The sequence below is a fragment of the Cynocephalus volans genome, chromosome 10 (genome assembly GCF_027409185.1).
Source record: "Cynocephalus volans isolate mCynVol1 chromosome 10, mCynVol1.pri, whole genome shotgun sequence".
NCBI lineage: Eukaryota > Metazoa > Chordata > Mammalia > Dermoptera > Cynocephalidae > Cynocephalus > Cynocephalus volans.
In genome coordinates this window covers 32,063,954-32,085,300 of record NC_084469.1, presented here as the reverse complement: position 1 = coordinate 32,085,300, position 21,347 = coordinate 32,063,954, and positions in this window count along the sequence as shown.

Here is a 21,347-nt window from a genome sequence, read left to right as displayed (position 1 = left end):
ATAAAAATTAACTAAAAATAGGGTGGACTTAAACAACATAATTAACAAAGTAGACCTTCCTGATGTATATTAAACATTGCATCCTAAAAGTAGAGAATACACCATTCTTTCAAGTGCCCAATAATATTTATTAAAATACCTATTTAAAACTTCAGGAAACCTCAATAAACTCTCCAAAACAGAAATAATACAGAAAACATTCTCTTATCACATTGCAACAAACAAATTTATTAAAAAAATCAAAGAGCCCTTTCTACTTGAAAGTTAAAAATAAAACTCTTGGGTCAAAAAGAAAACACAAATGAAAACCAAAGAGTTAATGGCAAATACTACTAATAATGTAAAGAATATATGTATCAGAACCTATGGGATGCAGCTAAAGTAGTACTCAGGAAGAAATCTTAAATACACATTTTAATATAAAATAAAGTAAGCATGTTAAACAAAAAGAAACACAACAACAACAAAACAGAAAAGAAAGGAAAGCTGAAGGAAGAAATTTAAAAAACCAAATTATAGTAAATTAGAAAACAGGAAAGAAAAACAGAACTAATAGATAAACCCAAAAAGAACCAAAAGAAGCAAACAAGTCATTAGCCTAATTAAAAAAAATGGAGAGTGAGAAAGTGCAAATGCACAAGAGAATAAATAATTAAGAGAAATAAAGAGATGATATTTAATATAATTTAAAATACCATAAATGAGTTACTTTGCTCGATGCTATTCAAATAAATTTGAAAACTTGTATTGAATGATAATTTTCTAAGAAAATAGACTGATTCCAGTGTAGAATTTATCCCTGTATACTGTTTTGGTTTTCAGTGAATATTAATTTCATTTCCAGGAATTCTAAATGTTTCTTTTACACATGTAGCAGGAAGTCAGAGTGGTGAGAAGAAAGAGAAGCAGGGTTTCAGCCTGTGGTGACAGGCAGCCAGGAAAGGCAGTGATGCCCAGAGACCAGATTCCTAGAGGAACAATGTGGTGGAGGATATTTAACCTTGGAATAGCAGAAAGTTGGGGAAGACAAGCACAGAACTCTTAGTCTGAGCTAATACTTCAAAGGAAGGACAAAGTGATCTTACATTGGGAGTACTCCCTGACTACTCCAGAAGCTGAGGCAAACATAGTCCAAAAGAAAGCTCCCACATATTAAGATCAAGTATTAGGTTCCAAAAGGTTATCAAAAACACAAGGGAGCATGCCACCATGAGTAAAATCAGAAGCAGCAAGAAAAAATAGTTTTAGGTCCCAAAGGACTAAAAGCTATTATAAGTGACCAATACAAATTACATTTTATATAGATATGAATAAACATCTTAAATGTTTAAAAAGAAAAAAAGAGTTGTATTACAAATATAAGCATATAAAAAGAAGTGATCTGAATTGAACAAATAAATTAGGCAAAAATATTTTAGAAACAAGAAAAAATAGGATTGTTGAAATTAATGTCTTAAAGGATGACTTAAACAGAAGATTTGGAATAACTGAAGAAAGTGTTGTAGAATTGTCAGAGAGAATTTGTCAAAAAGATATATCCAGAACATGACAAAGATAGATAAGGATAAGAAAAATATAAGATGAGAAGGTGTCATAAAGAAATAATTGGAGTTTTAGAAGGAAAATATAGTGATAAGAGAAAAGGAATTGTTTAAAGTGGTTAACAGTACAGATGAAACATCAAAGCCCACAGGTCAGTATATCTCAAGAAAAAAAATGAACATAAATCCACAACTAGATACATCAGAGTGAAACTTCAGAACACCGCAGATGAAAAGATAATCCAGAAAACAACCAGAAAGAAAGGAAAGATCACCTACAAAGGAACAAGAGTTAGCAAGACAACAAAAACCTCAATAACAATGGAAGCCAGAAAACAGTGGAATCAGATCTTTGGTATACGGAAAGAAATTATTAGTCAACCAAGAAATGTGAACCTAGCAAAACTTGAATAAAGGTACTTTTAAATTTAAAAAAATTAATGAGGAAATTTGCTTCTAAAGACCTGCTTTAGGGCCGGCCCTGTGGCTCACTCGGGAGAGTGTGGTGCTGGTAGTGCCGAGGCCACAGGTTCAGATCCTATATAGGGATGGCCAGTGTGCTCACTTACTGAGCGTGGTGCAGATCACACCGTGCCGAGGGTTAAGATCTCCTTACCGGTCAAAAAAAAAAGATCTGCCTTAAAGAAACTTTTGAAAATGTGCTACAAAAAATAAGAAACATAATCCCATAAAAATTATTTGATGGATCCTCATACTGGCCAGCTGCCCAAAAATGAAGAAAACTATTTGAGGTGGAATAACATGGTAATATGTAAGGAAACAAAAAACAACATTGCCATTAAGATAATCTTCCTTCCTTCCCTTCCTTCTTTCCTTCTTTTTTCTTCCCTTCTTTCTTTCTTTCTTGTAATGTAAGGGGATATTAGGAAATTTCAGGCAATTGAAAATATAATATCTAATAAGGGAGACTGAAGAAATTAATATTTTGAATGACAGGTAGAAGCTTATAAAACTGATTAAATAAAATGTCCAGAAAGGTATCCTTACTCTTTGTAGACCTGTGAGCACCAGAAAAAATGACTCTCTACCATGAAAGTTCTGAGTAAATGACTTCCTTTCTTGGAAAAAAATTCAAGCCTGATTAAAGGTCTGTGAATGCAAGTTTAAATTAGCCTTTAAAATAACATCTGCAAGACAGTCTATATAGAAACAGGCTTTTGATATCCCAGAGAATTCCTCTTTCTACTTTTCTTCATAACCAGTGTCCTAGTGTCCTAGAATACTAGATCTTGGGATCATTTCACAAGTATACCTACTTTCTAGGTAAGATTGTATCATTCTTTTGGCCTTCAGTGTCATATTTTGTAGCTGGACTGGCAACATCTTAGGTATGGCATTCACAGAAAGAGAGGAACTCAGGAAGGGAACCCCAAAATATTGTTTATAAACTTCTAGGCTCACTCCTGACCTGCACATGTAAGGATCAGATCACAAACAGATTACCAAATACTTTGAGGCCTGAATTAAGAGGCAGGACACCACCCAGGTTCTAGACAGGCCACTGGATGGTACATACATGGGATGGATCCAGATGGCATTTACAGAGGTCTGGAAAACAGACCGGCATTGAAACCACAACCACAGAAGACTGATCAGAACTTGCTGCCTTAATCCAATGAGGTCAATTCTTGATAAAGCAAAAATACCAGCATTTTCCAGCAGTTTTAAATGAGATTGAGTCTCATAACATAATATTCAAGATATTCAGGATATAATCCAAAATTAGTCAATATATAAAAACAGGAACATCTCAGGTTACCTGGGAAGAGAAAATAAATGCCAATGTGAATATGACACAGATGTTGGAATTATTTGACAAAGACTTTAAAGAAACGATTATAAAATGCACCAACAAAATAAGGGCAAACACTGTTGAATGAAAAGATAGAAAATCTCAGGAAATAAATAGAAAATATAAAGAACCAAATAAAAATTTTAGAAACTCGAAAATATGAGCACAAAAAGTAAAAAAAGTTTTTTTCACTCAATAAGCTCAACAGCAGCATGAAGATGACAAGGGGAAAATTCTATGAGCTTGAAGGTAGATCAATAGAAACTATGTATTTATAATGACATAGAAGAAAAAGACTTTCAACAGTGAAAAAAGCCTCAAGGACATGTGGGACAATACAAGATGACCTAATAATGATGTCATCAGAGTCAAAGAAGGATAGGAAAGAGAGTGTGGTGCAGAAAAAAAAAATTGTTTAAATAATGGCTTAAACCTTCTCAAATTTCATAAAAGATATAGGCCTATAGATTCAAAAATCTCAACAAATCACCAACAGGATAAAACAAACAAAAAATTCTTACCCAAGCATATCACAATCAAATAACTGAAAATTAAAGATAAAGAAGAATCTTTAAGGCAGGCAGAGAAAAGTGACTCATTTCTGATAGAGAAACAACTGCAGAGTTCTCATCAGAAACAATGGAGGCCAGAAGGAAGTAAAATCATATTTTTAAAGTGCTGAAAGTAAAGAACTGTCAGCTCAGAGTTCTATATCCAGCAAACATACTCTTGAGGAATTAAGGTGAAATGAAGACATTCCCAGATTTAAACAAAACAAATCAAATCTAAGAGAATCCATTGCCCATTGCCAGCAGACCTATTCCAAAAGAATTACTAAAGGAAGTTCTTCAAACAGAAGGAAAATCAGATGAGAAGGAAACTCAGAATAACAGAAATGAAGCAAGATCAACATAAATTTTAAATATCTGGGTAAATATAATAGACTATTCCTCTTCTAATGAATTCCTTAAAATATATTTGATGGTTGAAAGCAAAAATTATAACATTATTAATGAGTTTTTTACATATGTGGATGTGATATAATGATCTCCGAGTCCATCTGCTTCTCATCCTGAAAACAACTGCTTCTTCTCCCTTGACTCAGCATGCCTTTTTTCTACCGTGTGACTTCTACTTGTAATTTCTGTTTCCCATTGCCATCTCAGCCCCTCTGGCTTCTCTCCATCTTTGTGCCTATTGCTAACTGCCTGATTCTCTCTGTATTTTCTAAATCAGCACATTTGCACATTCACAGGCCATAATTTGCTTCTTTGTTTTGGCAGTGATTCCACCCAAGTATACTTCTTAAGCTGCTAGAAAGCTTATGATTTGCCTGTCTTTGGGTAAGTGGCCATGTGTGGCTGAACAGCAGTTTTATTTTGTATAAAGCGAAATACCCAGAGCTTACCCTCAGCAAGGGTGGGACAGATTTCCTCATAAGGGGATGGCAGGCATTATGATTGCCAGGTAGATAGAGTACAACTGCATTAAATATTTTGTTATTCTTTTTTTTTTTTTTTTTTTTTGTCTTTTTGTGACCGGTAAGGGGATCGCAACCCTTGGCATGGTGTCGCCCGCACTTCGCTCAGCCATTGAGTGCACCGGCCATTCCTATATAGGATCCGAACCTGCGGCGGGAGCGCCACTGCGCTCCCAAGCGCTGCACTCTCCCGAGTGCCCTACGGGGCCGGCCCAAATATTTTGTTATTCTGAGAACCACTCCACACACCTTCTCCCCTCTAAGCCTTTCTATGGCTGTGAAAGTTAATTCTAGGTGTCAACTTGATTAGATTAAGGAATGCCAAGAAACCTGGTAAAGTTATCTTTTTAAGTGAGTCCATGAGGGTGTTTCCAGAAGAGATTAGCATAGGAGCCTGAGTGGACTGGGTGGGAAAGACCCGCCCTCAATATGGGTGGGAACCACCAATCCACTAGGGGCCCCAAGAGAACCAAAAATATGGAGGAAAAAGGTGAATCACTCTATCTGCTGGAGCTGGGATACACTCTGCTCTCCTGTCTATGGACATCAGAGCTCAAGACTCTTCAGCTTTTGGGTTCCAGGACTTACACCAAGGACACCATCGGCTTCCCTGGTTTTGAGGCCTTTGGACTTGAACTGAGCCACACTACTGGCAACTAGTTTGCAGTCAACCTATCAAGAGACTTCTCTTCACAATTGCCTGAGCTAATTCCCCTAATAAATCCCCTCTTATATATTTATATTTATAACATATCCTATTGATTCTGTCTCTCTGGAGAACACCCTGACTAATACATTTGGCCTATTCCTCCTTCCTAGAATGTCTTTCCCTCTTCTCATAGGGAACTTGTATATGTCCTTAAAAACCCAGTACAAACATTAGGTCACTTCCTCACTGCCCTCAATCCTCATTGCCCTTATATCCAACTTCTACCCAAGTATTTCATATGTTGTTTTGACACTGGTTTTCTATGCATTTGTGTCTATTAGGTCATATGAGAACCCTTTCGGCCACGCCCCATCATGGCACTGGCTACCCTTCTCTTCTGCCTTCTCCTTCCCACCGGCGCCACAATACCTTCCCACCGGCGTGAATCACACGCCAATCAGCACAGGCTCTCCCTGCTCCTGGACCCTTAGCAATGCAATCCATCCAATCCCCGAACACCCCGTGTCCTCAGCAAACCTATCAGGTCTCTTCTAACCCTGTAAAAACAGATGTGCCCACTGAATAAAAAAAACCTTCTCTGGCGAGCTGCCTTGCATTTTTGTCTCATCCTTTAACTGGTGCTGAATTTTATTCCTTTCATTGGTGCCAAAACTCGGGACGGGATTGTCCACTGTGGACCCTGTCTCCATCTCAACCAAGGCGGCTCGCCCTCGTCCACCTTTTCAGGCGCTGGCTCTTCGCACTCACCACCGCTTCCACCCTTGGGTAAGTCTCCCTTATAAGGCTGCCACCCTCCTCTGGGCTACAGCGGAGCAGTTATCAACCAACTAGACTCCGACGCCCTTAAGAGATGTAAAGTTACACCCCATTAAGACGTTTACGGTCATGGCGGACCCTCCAGCTATCCACTCTCTTCTCTCCAGGAGCCTTTGAGTGTGAGGGTACAGGGTGGAGGCTCCTTTCTGCTTCTCTCTCTCTCTCTCTGGATGCTAAAACAGGTTCCAAAAATCCTAGTACTAGGTTCCTCGTGGCCTCTGGCACTGTGCCTCCTGGGAGCTTGAAGTGTGGGTGATGACCCTCACTCTCCTCCTAATCCGGTTCCTATAGAACCTCCATGGCTCACAAACTCCTCAGGGGATGCCTCCTGGACTTTGCTGACCCACTTCCGGCCCAGAGATTCATTTCCTTATTTTCTCTTTTTCTCTTCCTCTTGATTTCCTTATCTCTGTCCACTTCACAATGGGAGCCTCCTCATCCCTTCTGGAAACCTCGCCCCTCAAATGCTTACTCAGAAACTTTACTGTACTCTCCCTTACACCAGATATTAAACCAAAGTTCTTGATCAGATTTTGCACTCAAGATTGGTCCCAGTACCCCCTGGACAACCAAAACCATTGGCCTTTTGAGGGATCTCTAGACCCAGACCTCCTTCGTGACCTTTTTAACTACTGCCAGCACCTCAAAAAGTGGAAGGAGATCCCCTATGTGGAGACCTTTCACCTCCTGAGAAAAAATCCCTATCTTTGTTCTTCATGCTCTCCCTCCCAAGTCCTCCTGGCCTGTAAGTCTCCACCCCTTCTTGACCCTCCTACTTTCGATCCTGTGGATGAACCACCCACATATCACCCACGTCCCTCTGCTCCCACTTCCCCCTCTGCCTCAGTTTCCTCTCCACCATCTTCCATTTCAGCTTCACCTTCCACTCCAATTCCACAGCTGCCCCCCATTTCCCCTCCTCCTGCAAAACCTTTTAGTCCTCCACCGACTAGATCACAGGGGCTCCCTCCGGTCCCTCCCACTATTGCACCGCTTGGAGAGGTGGCTGGCCCAGAAGGCGTAATCAGAGTTCAAGTACCTTTTTCCATCTCTGATCTCACACAATTAGAAAAAAAACTGGGCTCCTTTACCACTGACCCCACCACCTATGTTAGGGAGTTTCAGTGGATCCTGCAGGCTTACAGTCTTACACACCATGACATATACATGTTAATAGCTAACACTCTCCTTCCTGAGGAGTGAAGGCGTGTATGGGAATTGGCCCAAGCCCATGCAGACAAAACACACAGGACTAATCCTAACCTACAGGTCCCAATGCAGTTCCAGAACAGGATCCCCAATGGGATTATAACATCCCTATTGGCATAAATTCCCGTGATGTTTTTGCTTCCTGCCTTGTAGCCGGCCTCAAACGGGCTCCTCAAAAAGTTGTAAATTTCCGAAAGATGCAGGAAGTAATACAGAAAAAGGAAAAAACCCCTTCCGAATTTTTAGACAGGTTAACCAAGGCCCTTCAACAATATACCAATCTAAACCCAGAAACCCCAGATGGTTGTCAGGTTTTAATGACCTATTTCCTAGCCCAGAGCTACCCCGACATTAGGGCTAAATTTAAAAAGCTAGAGCAGGGGCCCGCTACTCCTCAGACTGAAATTCTTATGGTGGCTTTTAAGGTTTTTCATAATAGAGAGGAGGAAAAGGAACACCACAAGCAGAGAGTTTATCAGGCAAATTTTCAGATGCTTGCACAAATAATCCAAGGACAGCCACAACCCAGGCACCCACAAACCCATAAGCCGCCCCCTGGAACCTGCTTTAAATGCAGAAAAGAGGGACATTGGGCAAAAGCCTGCCCCTCTCCTTGGCCTCCAACCACTCCCTGTCCCAAATGCCACAAAAGGGGCCATTGGGGATCTGATTGCCCTGCCACCCACCCGAAGGGGAGAGGGGCCAATCACCCCACAATCCCCACCTGTTGGGACTAGCAGAAGATTGATGGGGCCCTGGGTCTCTGTTCCCGACCATGACCATCATGACACAGGAACCCAGGGTGCGGCTTGTGGTGGATGGGCGCCCCATTTCCTTCCTCTTAGACACCGGAGCCACTTTTTCGATCCTGAGAGAGTTCTGGGGCCCAACTACACCTTCCACCTCTCCTATTGTTGGGGTAAGAGGTAAACAGATTTTCCCTTGTAAAACACTCCTATTAATATGCACCATGCAAGATGTTTCCACACCCTTCTCACACTCCTTCCTCGTCATGCCCCAATGTCCCATCCCTCTACTGGGAAGAGATATTCTCTCCCTTCTCAGGGTTACGATCAGCATCACCTCCCATGCCTCGCCTACCACAGTTTTTTATAGCATTCCTGGCCAACGACTTGGACTCACGGCCTCCTTTTCCAACATTAACCGAGGCTGTCAACACAGTTGTCTGGGACACGTCAAGCCCCTCCACTGCAAAGTGTTCTCCAATACACATTAGGCTTAAGGACCCCACTAAGTTTATATGCCAGGCCCAGTATCCCCTGACCACCACAGCCCTTCTTGGCCTTTGCCCCATCATTCAGGATTTACAAAAAAAGAGCCATCTCCGGCCCTCTCACTCGCCTTTCAACACCCCTATACTAGCTGTAAAAAAACCTAACGGGACCTATCGCTTGGTGCAGGATTTGCGCCTCGTTAACTCCTCAGTCATCCCTATCCATCCCTAGTGCCCAATGTCTATACCCTCCTTTCTAACATCCCAGCCACCACAACCCATTTTTCAGTTTTGGATTTAAAGGATGCTTTCTTCTCTATACCTCTAGCGCCAAGCTCTCAAGATATTTTTGCTTTCACTTGTACTGATCCTCACACCCGACACTCCCGACAGTTTACCTGGACTGTTCTCCCACAGGGATTTTGGGACAGTCCTCACATCTTTGGCGAGGTTTTAGCCCAGGATCTCACTGATTTTTATGCCAACCACCCCGACTCCATGCTTCTTCAGTACGTAGATGACCTTCTCTTGTGCAGCCCCTTGTGGGAGCAATCTCAAACAGATACCGCTCACCTATTAAATCACTGAGCTAATAAAGTGTATTGGGTCTCCCTACATAAAGCCCAAATTTCCCAGGCAACGGTAACCTACCTCGGCTTTCTCCTTTCCCCAGGGAAAAAGCCAATTACGCTTAACAGAAAACAACTTCTCATGGACCTTCCCATTCCCCAAACAAAGGCTGAAATATTGTCATTTTGGGATTAGCTGGATACTTCAGAGCCTGGGTCCCAAGTTATTCCCTCCTGGCCAGACCTCTGTATAACCTAACTAAGGGTCCCCCTGATGAACCCCTCCTCTCCTCCCCCCACCATCCCTTTTTAAAATTGCGACAGATCCTTGTACAGGCGCTGGCACTTCATCTCCCTGATCTCTCTAAACCTTTCTTCTTGTATGTCCATGAGAAGGACGGACAGGCACTCAGGGTGTTGGGACAGAATTATGGACCCACCTTTGCTCCCGTAGCATACCTTTCTAAGCAGTTAGATCCCACTGTCCGTGGATGGGTGCCCCACATCAGGGCCCTGGCCACTGGACAGCTCTTACAAAAGGAGGCATACAAATTAACTTTCAGGGCATCATTAACTATCCTTTCCCCCCACCACTTAAAGGATCTCCTGACATACAAGGGACTTCAATCCCTCCCTCCGTCCAGGGTTTTGTCCCTTCTCACCTCCTTCCTCAAAAACCCTGACATCACCTTTCTTCCGTGCCCCCCCTTAAATCCTGCCACTTTACTTCCCATACCTTGTCCTTCAGGTACAGGCACCCCTTCCCATGATTGCCTGGAGGCCCTAGAAAACTTCCTGCCCTGTCGCTCCTCTATTTCAGAAGGACCTCTCTCTCATCCTGATTACATTTGGTTTATGGATGGTGGTTCTTTCAGACAGGACTCTGCCCATTATGCAGGATGTGCCGTAACCTCTCTCACCGGAATCATAGAAGCCAAACCCCTACCCCCAGGCACTACCAACCAACAGGCTGAGCTTATAGCAGTTACAAGAGCCTGTATTTTAGCTCTTGTAAAGGTAAATCCTTCATGCTTTACACTGACTCCAGATATGTTCTCCACATCCTGCTGTCCCATGCTGCTGTGTGGAGGGAACGGGGCCTACTCACCACAAAAGGAAACTCAATCACTAATTCATCCCTTATCACCAAACTTATAGAGGCCTCTCGTCTGCCTGTCTGGCTTGGGGTAGTTCACTGCAAGTCTCATCAGAAAGACAACTCCCCTATCACACAGGGCAATTCCAGGGCCGGCGCGGCTGCACGAACAGCGGCCATGAATCCCGAACATAAACCTGCTCACACTCACTGACATACGCCCCGCGGACAATGCGGCCCTGTTCCAGCTTCTCCATGCTCTCTTCCACACTAGCTCCCAAACTTTAACCATCTTTTTACAAACTTTGTTTACGCTCACCCCTTTAGATAAAGCCCTCCTACAGGAAATTTCCCTTACTTGTAAAGTCTGCCAGCGCTCTAACCCCAACACTCCTTTAAAACCTAAGCCTTTCCCCTCCCACCAGGCCAGAGGTCACACACCTGCAGCTGATTGGCAGGTGGATGTCACTAACATGCCGCCTGTACGACGCACCAGATATCTCCTAGTGTTCGTAGATACCTTCTCTGGATGGGTAGAGGCCTTCCCCACAGCTAATAAAAGGGCTATTACAGTGGCGTCCATCCTTCTCTCTCAGATTACCCCTAGATTTGGAATGCCCACTTCATTACAGTCAGACAATGGTCCTGAGCTCATCTCTCAGATTACCCAGAAAGTTTCCCAAGATCTCTCTTTTCAGTGGCACTTACACTGTCCCTATCATCCCCAGGCTTCCAGAAAGGTAGAGAGATCCAACAGAACTCTTAAAAATATTTTAACAAAATTATCCTTAGAACTACACCTGGACTGGGTTCATCTACTCCCGCTGGCCTTACTCAGGATAAGGGCTCCTCCAAAAAACCCTCTCTGTTGTCTCCTTTTGAAATAATGTACGGGCGTCCCCTCTTACCTCCAGGGCTCACTCCCTCACAGGGTCCAATACCGCCAGACCTCAATTTACCTCTCCTTTTCCATTTCCACTCTGAACTTTGGAAATTTCAAGATTGGCTTCTTCCTGACCCTGCTTCCTCTCAAAACTTCTTGCCTCTCCACCCTGGACAACTAGTATATTACAACTCCCCAGAAGAAAAAGGACCTCTCACGCCCAAGTGGGGGGTCCCCTACCCAGTTATTCCTTGCACCCCTACAGCCGCCAAACTCTCTTTACCTGGTAACCATTTTACTCCCTGGATTCACATTTCTAAATTAAAACCAGACACCCAGAACCTTGTCCCCACCGGGGTCCAGGACATCTCAGAAGAGTCCCGAGGCTCCCCTCCATCTCCTCCTTCTCCCTTTTATTCTTGAACACCATCTAATCCCCTGAAATTGCGATTTTCCCGCATTCCTGCCCTTCCTCTCCTCAACCACAAGGATGCTCCCTCTTAGTATTCTTAACACTTTTAATATCCTCCTCCTCTTTCTCTTTATACTTCCTCAAAGTTCCTCTTCTTCTCCATCTTATGTATGGAGATTTAAGGTGAGAGAATCATACACACACACAACAAACACCAAAGTCACCCATTTGGCCGCTACTGCAGACTGCTCCATCAAAGGTTGCTCCGAGGCTGTCACTATCACTCTTTCCAATTCCAAGTTAGTTAAACAAGCCAACCGCCCTTACCTTTGCTTCCTCTTTGATCAGACCCTCGAATACTGCCGCTGGTGGCCTGACACCTATGGTGACTGTCCGTATTGGTCATGCAAGATCCACTGGTGGTTAGGGTATATGGGATAGCCTACTGGTAGGAGACTTTTTCAGTGTGATGGCAAACGACAGTGTTCTTTAACCATCACCATCCAGGACCCATGGGAGAGCCGGTGGGCTACCAGGGTCCTTGCTTCTGTTTACTGTAATGGCTATGCTTCACACCCCTGCGGAACTTTTGAAATATCCTGTGAGTATGTTCCTCTTCACGACCCTATATCTCTTGTCTCTACAGACATAAAACACCATGAACAGAACATCATATCCTCTTTAGAAAATGCCCCTTCCCTTCATGCCCCGGGCTCCCCTATATGTACTTGGTTACAGACCATCTCCGATACCCTGTCCTTTTTAAACCAGACTGTTCCATCCATTTCCCCCGGAAATTGCTTTTTGTGCACCTCCTTGGCTCGCCCCCTGCTTGCCGCTGTCCCAGGCAACAACACTGACTCATTCCTTCGTCCAAACCCTTCCCAGGCCCCACTGCCCTCTTCACCCCTACCCAATGTTCCTTTGTGGGAGCCTGATGGCAACCACACCCTCCTCCCTAGAACATGCCTTTGTGGCCCCACTATTTCCAAATCTTTCAATGAACCCTTTTGCCAATACAGTCTTAACCTCACAAATACCACTCACGCATCGCCTGGAACCTTTTTATCACCACTATCCTCCCCAACATAACTTCTCCTTGCCTTCTGGTAACTGTTGTTCCTCAGCTCACCCTATACACCAGCTCAGAAATGTTTCACCTTCTTAATCCCCTAGACCGACAGAAAAGAGTGGCTTTCCTCCCTATCTTGGTTGGTATGTCTTTAACCATTTCCGTTGCCAGTGCTGGCCTCTCGGGAGGAGACCTGGGCCACTCTCTGTGGGCTGTGGAAGATATTAAATCCAAGTTAGAAAGGGCCCTCACATCCATGGCAGAATCTCTAACCTCCCTACAAAAACAAATAACTTCTTTGGCCCAAGTGACCCTCCAGAACAGGAGAGCCCTTGATCTGCTCACAGTGGAAAAAGGTGGCACCTGCTTCTTCCTAAGAGAAGAATGTTGTTATTATATTAACAGGTGGTGGTAGAAAATACACTGAACTAGCTACCAGCCTGTGTGCCCCACCCAACTCCAGCCCATTCTCCTCTCTAATGTCCAACCCTTTCCTAACCTGGGTTTGGCCCATCCTCGGCCCCCTCTCTGAAATCCTTCTGGTATGCCTTTTTTTTTACCTTGTATACTCAAGTTTTTACAAATCCAAGTCGGCAAAATTTCTAACCAGACTTATAACCAGCTTTTACTTAGAAACTACCAACTCCTAACTCCTGATGATCCCTCCGCCTCTTCTCAGAAACCCCTCACCACATGCTGATGAAACATACAGGATGCGACGGATTGCCTTCCTAGATGCCCTTTCCTCCGACGCCTGGCTACTACACCCGGTTTTTACACATCAGGTGTGGACTCAACAAATTATCGACTTATGGCTGCAGGGAACTTTCATCCATTTCACCCCCCCCCCCAGGAGGTTCTTTTATATTCCACCATATTATGGGGTCTCCTAACCATATTCCTCCCTGACACTCCAACCCCTTCCCAAATGATGCCCCCTACCAGCAGGAAGTAGCCAGAAAGAGAAACGTTGCCCTTTTCCTAACAAGACAAAAAGGGAGGAATATTAGGTCATATGAGAACCCTTTCGGCTGTGCCCCATCATGGCGCTGGCTACCCTTCTCTTCCGCCTTCTCCTTCCCGCCGGCGCCACAATACTTTCCCTCCGGCGCGAATTGCACGCCGATCAGCACAGGCTCCCTGCTCTTGGCCCCTTAGCAACGCAATCCATCCAATCCCCGAACGCCCCGTGTCCTCAGCAAACCTATCAGCTCTCTTCTAACCCTATAAAAGCAGATGTGTCTGCTGAATAAAAAACCTTCTCCGGCGAGCTGCCTTGTGTTTGTGTCTCATCCTTTAACTGGTGCTGAATTTTATTCCTTTCAGGATCCCCAACCAGAAAGCAAGCTCCTAAAGAGAGGGATTCTGGAGAAGCTCATTACCCATTGCATTCATTCATTCATGCACTCAGTCAGTCATCCAGCAATATTAATTAAAAGTCCATTATGTATCAGTCACTGTAGTGGGTACTGAGATGAAACTATGAACAAGTCAGATAGAGTCCCTGCCCCCTGGAGATTAGAGCGGGTCACACTATGTCTGACACATAGTGAATATTCGATAACTTATTTTGAATTAGATTGCACTTGCTTACAGTTCCTCTTCCAAGGATCCCTTTGACTTTTCTCAGACATCAGAGCTTTCACATGTGCAAAGTAGTGGACAGTTAAGTGGCCATGAGGAGCTCTTTTATAATTCCTAGAAACTCCTCAAGCTTCATTTGTCAAAAATGAAGCCTATATTTCCCAACCCTTGCACTTCCTTATGTGTCCCACATCTCAGTAAATGACACTATCATACACTGAGTTGCCCCAGCCAAGAACCTGGCTAAATCCTGCATCAATCTCTCCCTCCCTCTCTTCTGCCTTCCCTCTCACATTCTTCTCAACCTCTTTCTCTTCCTATCACCACCAATTGAAGGACAGTCTGATAATTCCATTTCCTTGGTATCTTTTGCCCTCCCACATCTCTATTCCTGCTACCCCTGCCTTGTTGCAGGCCCTTATCACCACTTACCAGCACACAAAAGAAGTCTCCTCATGGGTCTTCTCTTTTCTTTGCAACCACATCACTTATCTCTTCTGGCCTCAACCTCATGAATTTCCCTGAAATTTCACCAGCTCCCTGCAACTCCTGCTGCTTATTAGCCCAGAATGCCCACCTTCTCCCTGACCCTCCTCTCTTTCCACCAACCTGGCAGATGTCTGCCCAGATTTATTTATTTATTTTATTTATTTATTTATTTTTTAGAAAAAGATGACCGGTAAGGGGATCTCAACCCTTGGCTTGGTGTTGTCAACACCACGCTCAGCTAGTGAGCCAACGGCCATCCCTATATAGGATCCGAACCCGTGGCCTTGGTGTTATCAGCACCGCACTCTTCCGAGTGAGCCACGGGCTGGCCCTCTGCTCAGATTTAAAGACTCAGCTCAAGCTACCTCCCCTGAGGAGACTTTTCTGCCTCCCCAAGGTGAACCTATCCCTCCCTGCTTTGTGCCCCACGATATCCTTATACAGGATTATTTCTCCATTGTAACATACTGTTGCACTTATTTTTTTATGTCTTTGTTTTCCCAACTAGACTAGGAACTCCTTGAGGGAAAAAGTTTCTGTATTCTCAGTGCCTGGTGCATAGTATGTGCTCAATAAACACTTTTGAATGAAACCAGTAAGCAAACAAAATACTTCCCTGTCTTTAACCTTCTTGTTCTGTGACACAAGCAGCTAGTCCTTCCAGCAAGTGCTCCTTTGAGCCTCTAAAAGGGTTAAATAAATAATTTATTGGGAAGCCAACTCCACCTAATTTTCCCCAGCCTGAGGCTCATCTGGCTCCTCACCCAACAACCTCATGACCACATCCAGAGGGGCCCGCTAACCTCAGCCCTACCAATGACAGGTAGGAGAGTGATGTTCACTCTCCCTCTTCTGGGAGCTTAATCACCAAATCCATTTTCACCTCTCCTTCAACCCTTTATCCCCCTCCACAATTTTATCCCTCACCCGTTCCTGTAACATCTCCCTTGTTTATCCCCCAAACTTTATCTTTGCCTACAAACCTTCAACCTATGCCTGAGTATAATTATTGTGCATAGAAGCTATCAATCATCTATGATGCCCAGGCCCTGTGCCAGGCACTGAAGGTGAACGGAGGAACAAGGCATGGTCTCCACACATGGGAGGCTCAGGGAACCAAACATGAGTCTAAGGAGATAATATGTAAATACCAATCCAGTCCATCAGTAACCAGTGGTCTCAGGTTTTGGAAGGGGCAATACCACAGATAGTGGAGGCAGTCAGAAAATGCTCCATGAAAGAGATTGACTGGGTTTTGAGCTGCAAAGAAAAGTTCTTCGACAAGTTTAAAAAAATGAGATCAATTATATATGAAAGTTTAAAATACTTTATTTTGAGGGCCGAACCCATGGCTCGCTCGGGAGAGTGCGGCGCTGGGGGGAGCCGAGGCCGCGGGTTCGGATCCTATACAGGGATGGCCGGTGCGCTCACTGGCTGAGCACAGTGCGGACGACACCAAGCCAAGGGTTGTGATCCCCTTACCAGTCACAAAAAAAACCACTTTATTTTGAAATGCAGGTTTAAAAAAGGGATCAAGAAATTATTAGTTTGCATGCTAAATGTCTTGTTGCAGTCATTTATTTTATTTTATTAAAAACTTTTTTTATAGATTGACAAAAAAAAAATGAGATCAAATTTCAGATTGAGTTTTAAGAGAATAATAATTAAATTATCTAGCTGGAGTGGAAAGAGGGTGTAAGAAAGTCATGGAGATGAGCTAGGGAAGACAGTTTGGTGCCAGACCATGGGAGGTCTAATTGCCAGGTTGAGGAATTCTGACAGCAGCAAGCAAGCAAGACAGTGAGGAACTCTCTGTTGAGGAGGAAGAGGGGATTAAGATGTACATAGTGTTTTATAAAGGTTGGCATGGCAGCCATAAGGAGATGGATTAGAGGGGCACAGATCCATGACAGGATGTTTATCATGGTCTAGATGGTGAAAATAGAGGGAAAAATGGGATGGAGGGGAAAGATACTATGGGAGAAGAACCAATCAGACCCGGATGTTAGTGAGAGAAAGGTCATGGGCAAAGCCAATGTTTTGAGCACATGATATTGAGTCTGTGTAAATGCCACTGATAAAAATTGGAAAGCTTGAAGAAGGAATCTTTTGAGACAAATGATTGACCTTGGTTGTAGACAAGTCTATATGAGTGGTGGTAGGTGAAATATAAAGGAAGAGACGTCCAGCAGGTAGTAGGAAATGCAGACTTGGAATTTTGAGAAAAATCAGATATTGAAAAGGAGACGGGGAAGTCATCTGCATGGAAGAGGAAATCTTCAAGAGCAAAGAATGTAGAGGGACAAGCAGGAATCCAAGGACTGAGCCCTGAGATACATCTTCTCTTGGGCAAGAGGAGGAGGAAGGACAAGCGGCAATCTGGGAGTTAGAAGGAGAACCAGCATAGGGTCCAAGAAACCAGTGGCAGAGATAGGTTTGAGGCTTAGCAAGGTTACTGTTGCCCAACATAATGTAAGTTTGTGCTATATATATTTTGTAGGCATAGGAAAAAAGTATGCAAGGACATACACCAAACTGTTAGAGAAGGTGAAAAAGAGCCGAGCACATTATCTTCTATTGTTCATGATTTTTTATAATCAGCAGGCATTATTTTTATCACCACCACCCCCACCCCAGCCAAAGAAGAGTGGTGATAAGCCACTTTGCTCTCCCACATCTTTCTACCTCTCTCTCCAACCATCCCTCTTAGCTCCTTCTCAGCCAGTGTCCTCACCTCTTCCCCTACCCCCACCCCCAATCCCCACAAATCCCGAATCCTCCCACTGCAGCCTTAAACTCTCTGCTCTAATTTCCTCAAAGTGTGGTTCAGCTACTCTTTGTGAGGAAGAGACTAAACTGTCCCGGGGCCATCATAAAAAGAGAGCTTGTTTCTGTCTACAGGGTTTTGTTTATGGTGGTTTCCATACTTGTTCCTTCCTACCTAGTTGTTTCCATCTTTAATGAATGACACCTTTTTCAGGAAGACCTCCAAGATTACAACTGTATGGCTTTGATTGAAACTTTACTCTGACCCTCTGCATCTTGATATTTTCTAGGCAAAACAACAGCAAACATACAGCAATATCTTACCTCTATATGGCAGAAGATGGTTTACAACACACTCTCATACATGTGTATAATTTTATTTGCACTTCTCCTGGGAGGTACATATGACAGATATTTTCCCTATAGAACAAACCAAGAAACAAAGGTTCAGCTATGCTGTAGGCTCCATAGCTTGCAAATAGTACAACAGGAACTAGAACCCAGAATTTCTGATTCCCAGTTCAGTGCTTTCATACAATGTCTCATGTGTTTACATAGTGTTACTTCTTTAATATTGTCATGTCTTCTTAAATATGCACCTTCATCTTCTTACTCAAGTTGTGAACAAATATTAAATCACATTACCTCAAGATCAGGACAACATCTTCTCATTTGGCTAAAGCCTTATTTTCAGTGTCACCATCATTTTTGTTATAACTTCAGGTCATCTTTAACTTCTCATTATTTTTACACACACACACACACACACACACACACACACACACACACACACACACACACACCATATACAATGACCAATCCTACTACTTTGCAGTATCTCTTAAATTCACTCCTCCATTCTCATTACCAAACCCTCGTCTCCTTTCTTTAAAATGCCATCATTCCTGAGAACAAGACAGTAATTTTCTCAGATTTGTATAATAAAAAAAATCACAAAGAAAATAACATAAAAAGCTGAATATTTGGTAACTACTATGGGACTTACCCTCCTGCCATTAAAAAAAAGAAGAAGAAAAAAAAGAAAACAGAAGATTGGCAAAATATGTGAAACAACTCTTTTTATATTTGGAAAACTGGTAGTTCTGGACTATCAAGAGATACACATGAGATGAACCCTATCATTGCCTATGCTTTCTACCTAGAGGCAACTTCTGGACCACAGCACAAGAAGGGGACTCTCAAACAGAGCTTCACCATATTGAGGAAGCAGAGATCAGAGTTCAGAAAGGCTGAGGCATAATTTAGGAGGCAGAATGCCAGAGAGGAGGGAGATACACAGAGAAAGAACTCCAGAAATCTGCACAGGGATCTCCTTGGGCTTTTGGCTGAATACCAATCTGACAAAGGGTAAAATTCCATGAGGCTAAGCAAGCAATTACAAGGCCAGAAAGAACAATTGTTTGGAGATCTTTAAGTCAAAATATTCCCTGAGCTCACACAGGGCTGGAAATAAATCAACTATCTGACAGAACAAAGCCCAACACTCTTTAATGGCATACAACAAAATCAAGCATTTGACAACATAAAATTCACACTATCTAGCATCCAATCAAAATGCCCAGCGATGCCTCCAAAAGACAAACTAAAATAAATTACTAGCTATGCAAAGAAGCTGGAAAGTGTGACCCATAACCAGAAGAAAACACAGTTAACAGAAACTGACCAGATATGACAGAAATAATGGAATTGTGAGACAAGGCCTTTAAAACAGCAATTATAAGTTATATGCCCAAAGATTTCAAGTAAAACATGCAGATAACAAGGAGAGAAGTTTTAAAAATGTAAACAATAACCAAATTGAACTTCTAAAGGTAATAAATATAATATCTGAAATAAACATTTCACTAGATGCAATTAAAACACTGTGGAAGCAGATAAAACACTGTGGAAGGTCAATGAACTTGAAAACATAGCAATAGCAACTATCCAAAATGAATCATAGAGGTAAAAAGGTAAACATTTAATGCATAAAAAACTAAAGCTTTGTGGAACATAATAAATATAAAAAGACAAAAATAGGCTGGGAAAAACATTTGCAATATGTAGAGGGTTAGAAATCTTGATTCTTATTTGATCTTTAGACAGGGCTCTTTAGCTACAATACTTATGGGACAAAAGTCCTTAGCTAGGGGGCAACAGCCCACAGCTAGTGGGGCAAAAACCTATGTAATCAGTTCTAATCGAGTATATGTTAATTCTGAGTTGATTTTTAGTATAGGGTTTTTAGGTAATGCATGTATGGGACAAAAGTCCTTGGTTAGGAGACAATGGTCTACAGCTAGGGGGCAAGAGCCCATCAAATCAACTCTAATCACTGTTTAGGTAAGGGATTGTATACACTGATTATTAACTGGTTATTAACGTATTGATTTCATTAAAAGATTTTAAAGAATTGCTGTAGGAAAATATGTGAGAAATGTTTGCTGAAGGGAAAACTTTTTGTTAATGGAAACTTAAGTTACAATCACAGACAGAATCATAGGAATGTAATGATTGTTTTAGCTGTTATAAAAATAGTTATATCTTAAGTTAGAGATAATGATCACAGTGTAACTAGCTTAACATTTCACTAGTTATACTTTGGAATATCACGCTGTTAGTTTTAATGATGTTACTATGTTCCATTGTTTAAGCTATACTTAGCTATGGATAAATTTTGTCACATTGCCCATGTCTTGTGTCCTTTTGAAATGATTGAATCAAGTGATTTTTCTTGTGAAACTTCCTTGTCTTTACAATAAAAACAGAAGCTAACTTTGAATCAGGGCTGTACCCAGTTTCTCCTTCTAACAAGATGCAGTCCCTTCAGGCTTCTCATTGCATTCATGGTGCTTTGAGTCATCTTTCTTTGCATCTCCATTACACAGCAAGAAGTGTAACAGCAGTAAATATATAAACCTTGTCTATATTATATAAGGAACCCTTGCAGGTTGACATAAAAATTATGAGATCCCAAAGACTAGCATATGCAAAAGTAGGCACAGACCATTCACCTGAGATGAAATACATTCATAAAACAAATACATAGGATGTTTCAACTCACCAATAGTCAAATAAATGCAGAGAAAAATAACATCAAAGTACTAATTTATAGCTGTTAAATTAACAAAAATTTAAAAACTTTTCAAACCTCTCACCATCTGCCAAAATATACAGTATTCCCAAAGAATAAATGTAAGAAATGAAATCATAAAAGCCTTCCTAACTGTGACTCAAGATCCAGAAGCCACAAAAGCAAAGATTTATAAGAGAACTGACAAACTTGGAATAATTATTTGTCATTCATATAACAAAAGGCTAATCTCCCTAATACTTAAAGAGCTCCTATGAAATGAGGGGAAAAAAGAGAGATCATGGACCCAACAGACAAATGGCAAAAGACATGCAGAGAGAGAGATCACAGGAGATGAACTACAAATGGTCATAAACATATGAAAAGAGATTCACCCTCACTCAAAATAATACAAAAGCAAATGAAAAGTTACTGAGATACCATTTTTCACCAATCAGATTGTCAGAAATCTAATAACAAGGATAATAACAGAAATTAACACTCTCTTGCTATATGCCATTCACTGTTCTACATGCCTTAGACATTAAATCAAGTGGTCAGCAACACGTGTGTAATAGGATGATAGGGAAATCACACTCTCATGTTACAAGTAGGTATGTAAGTTAGTTATAACCCCTAT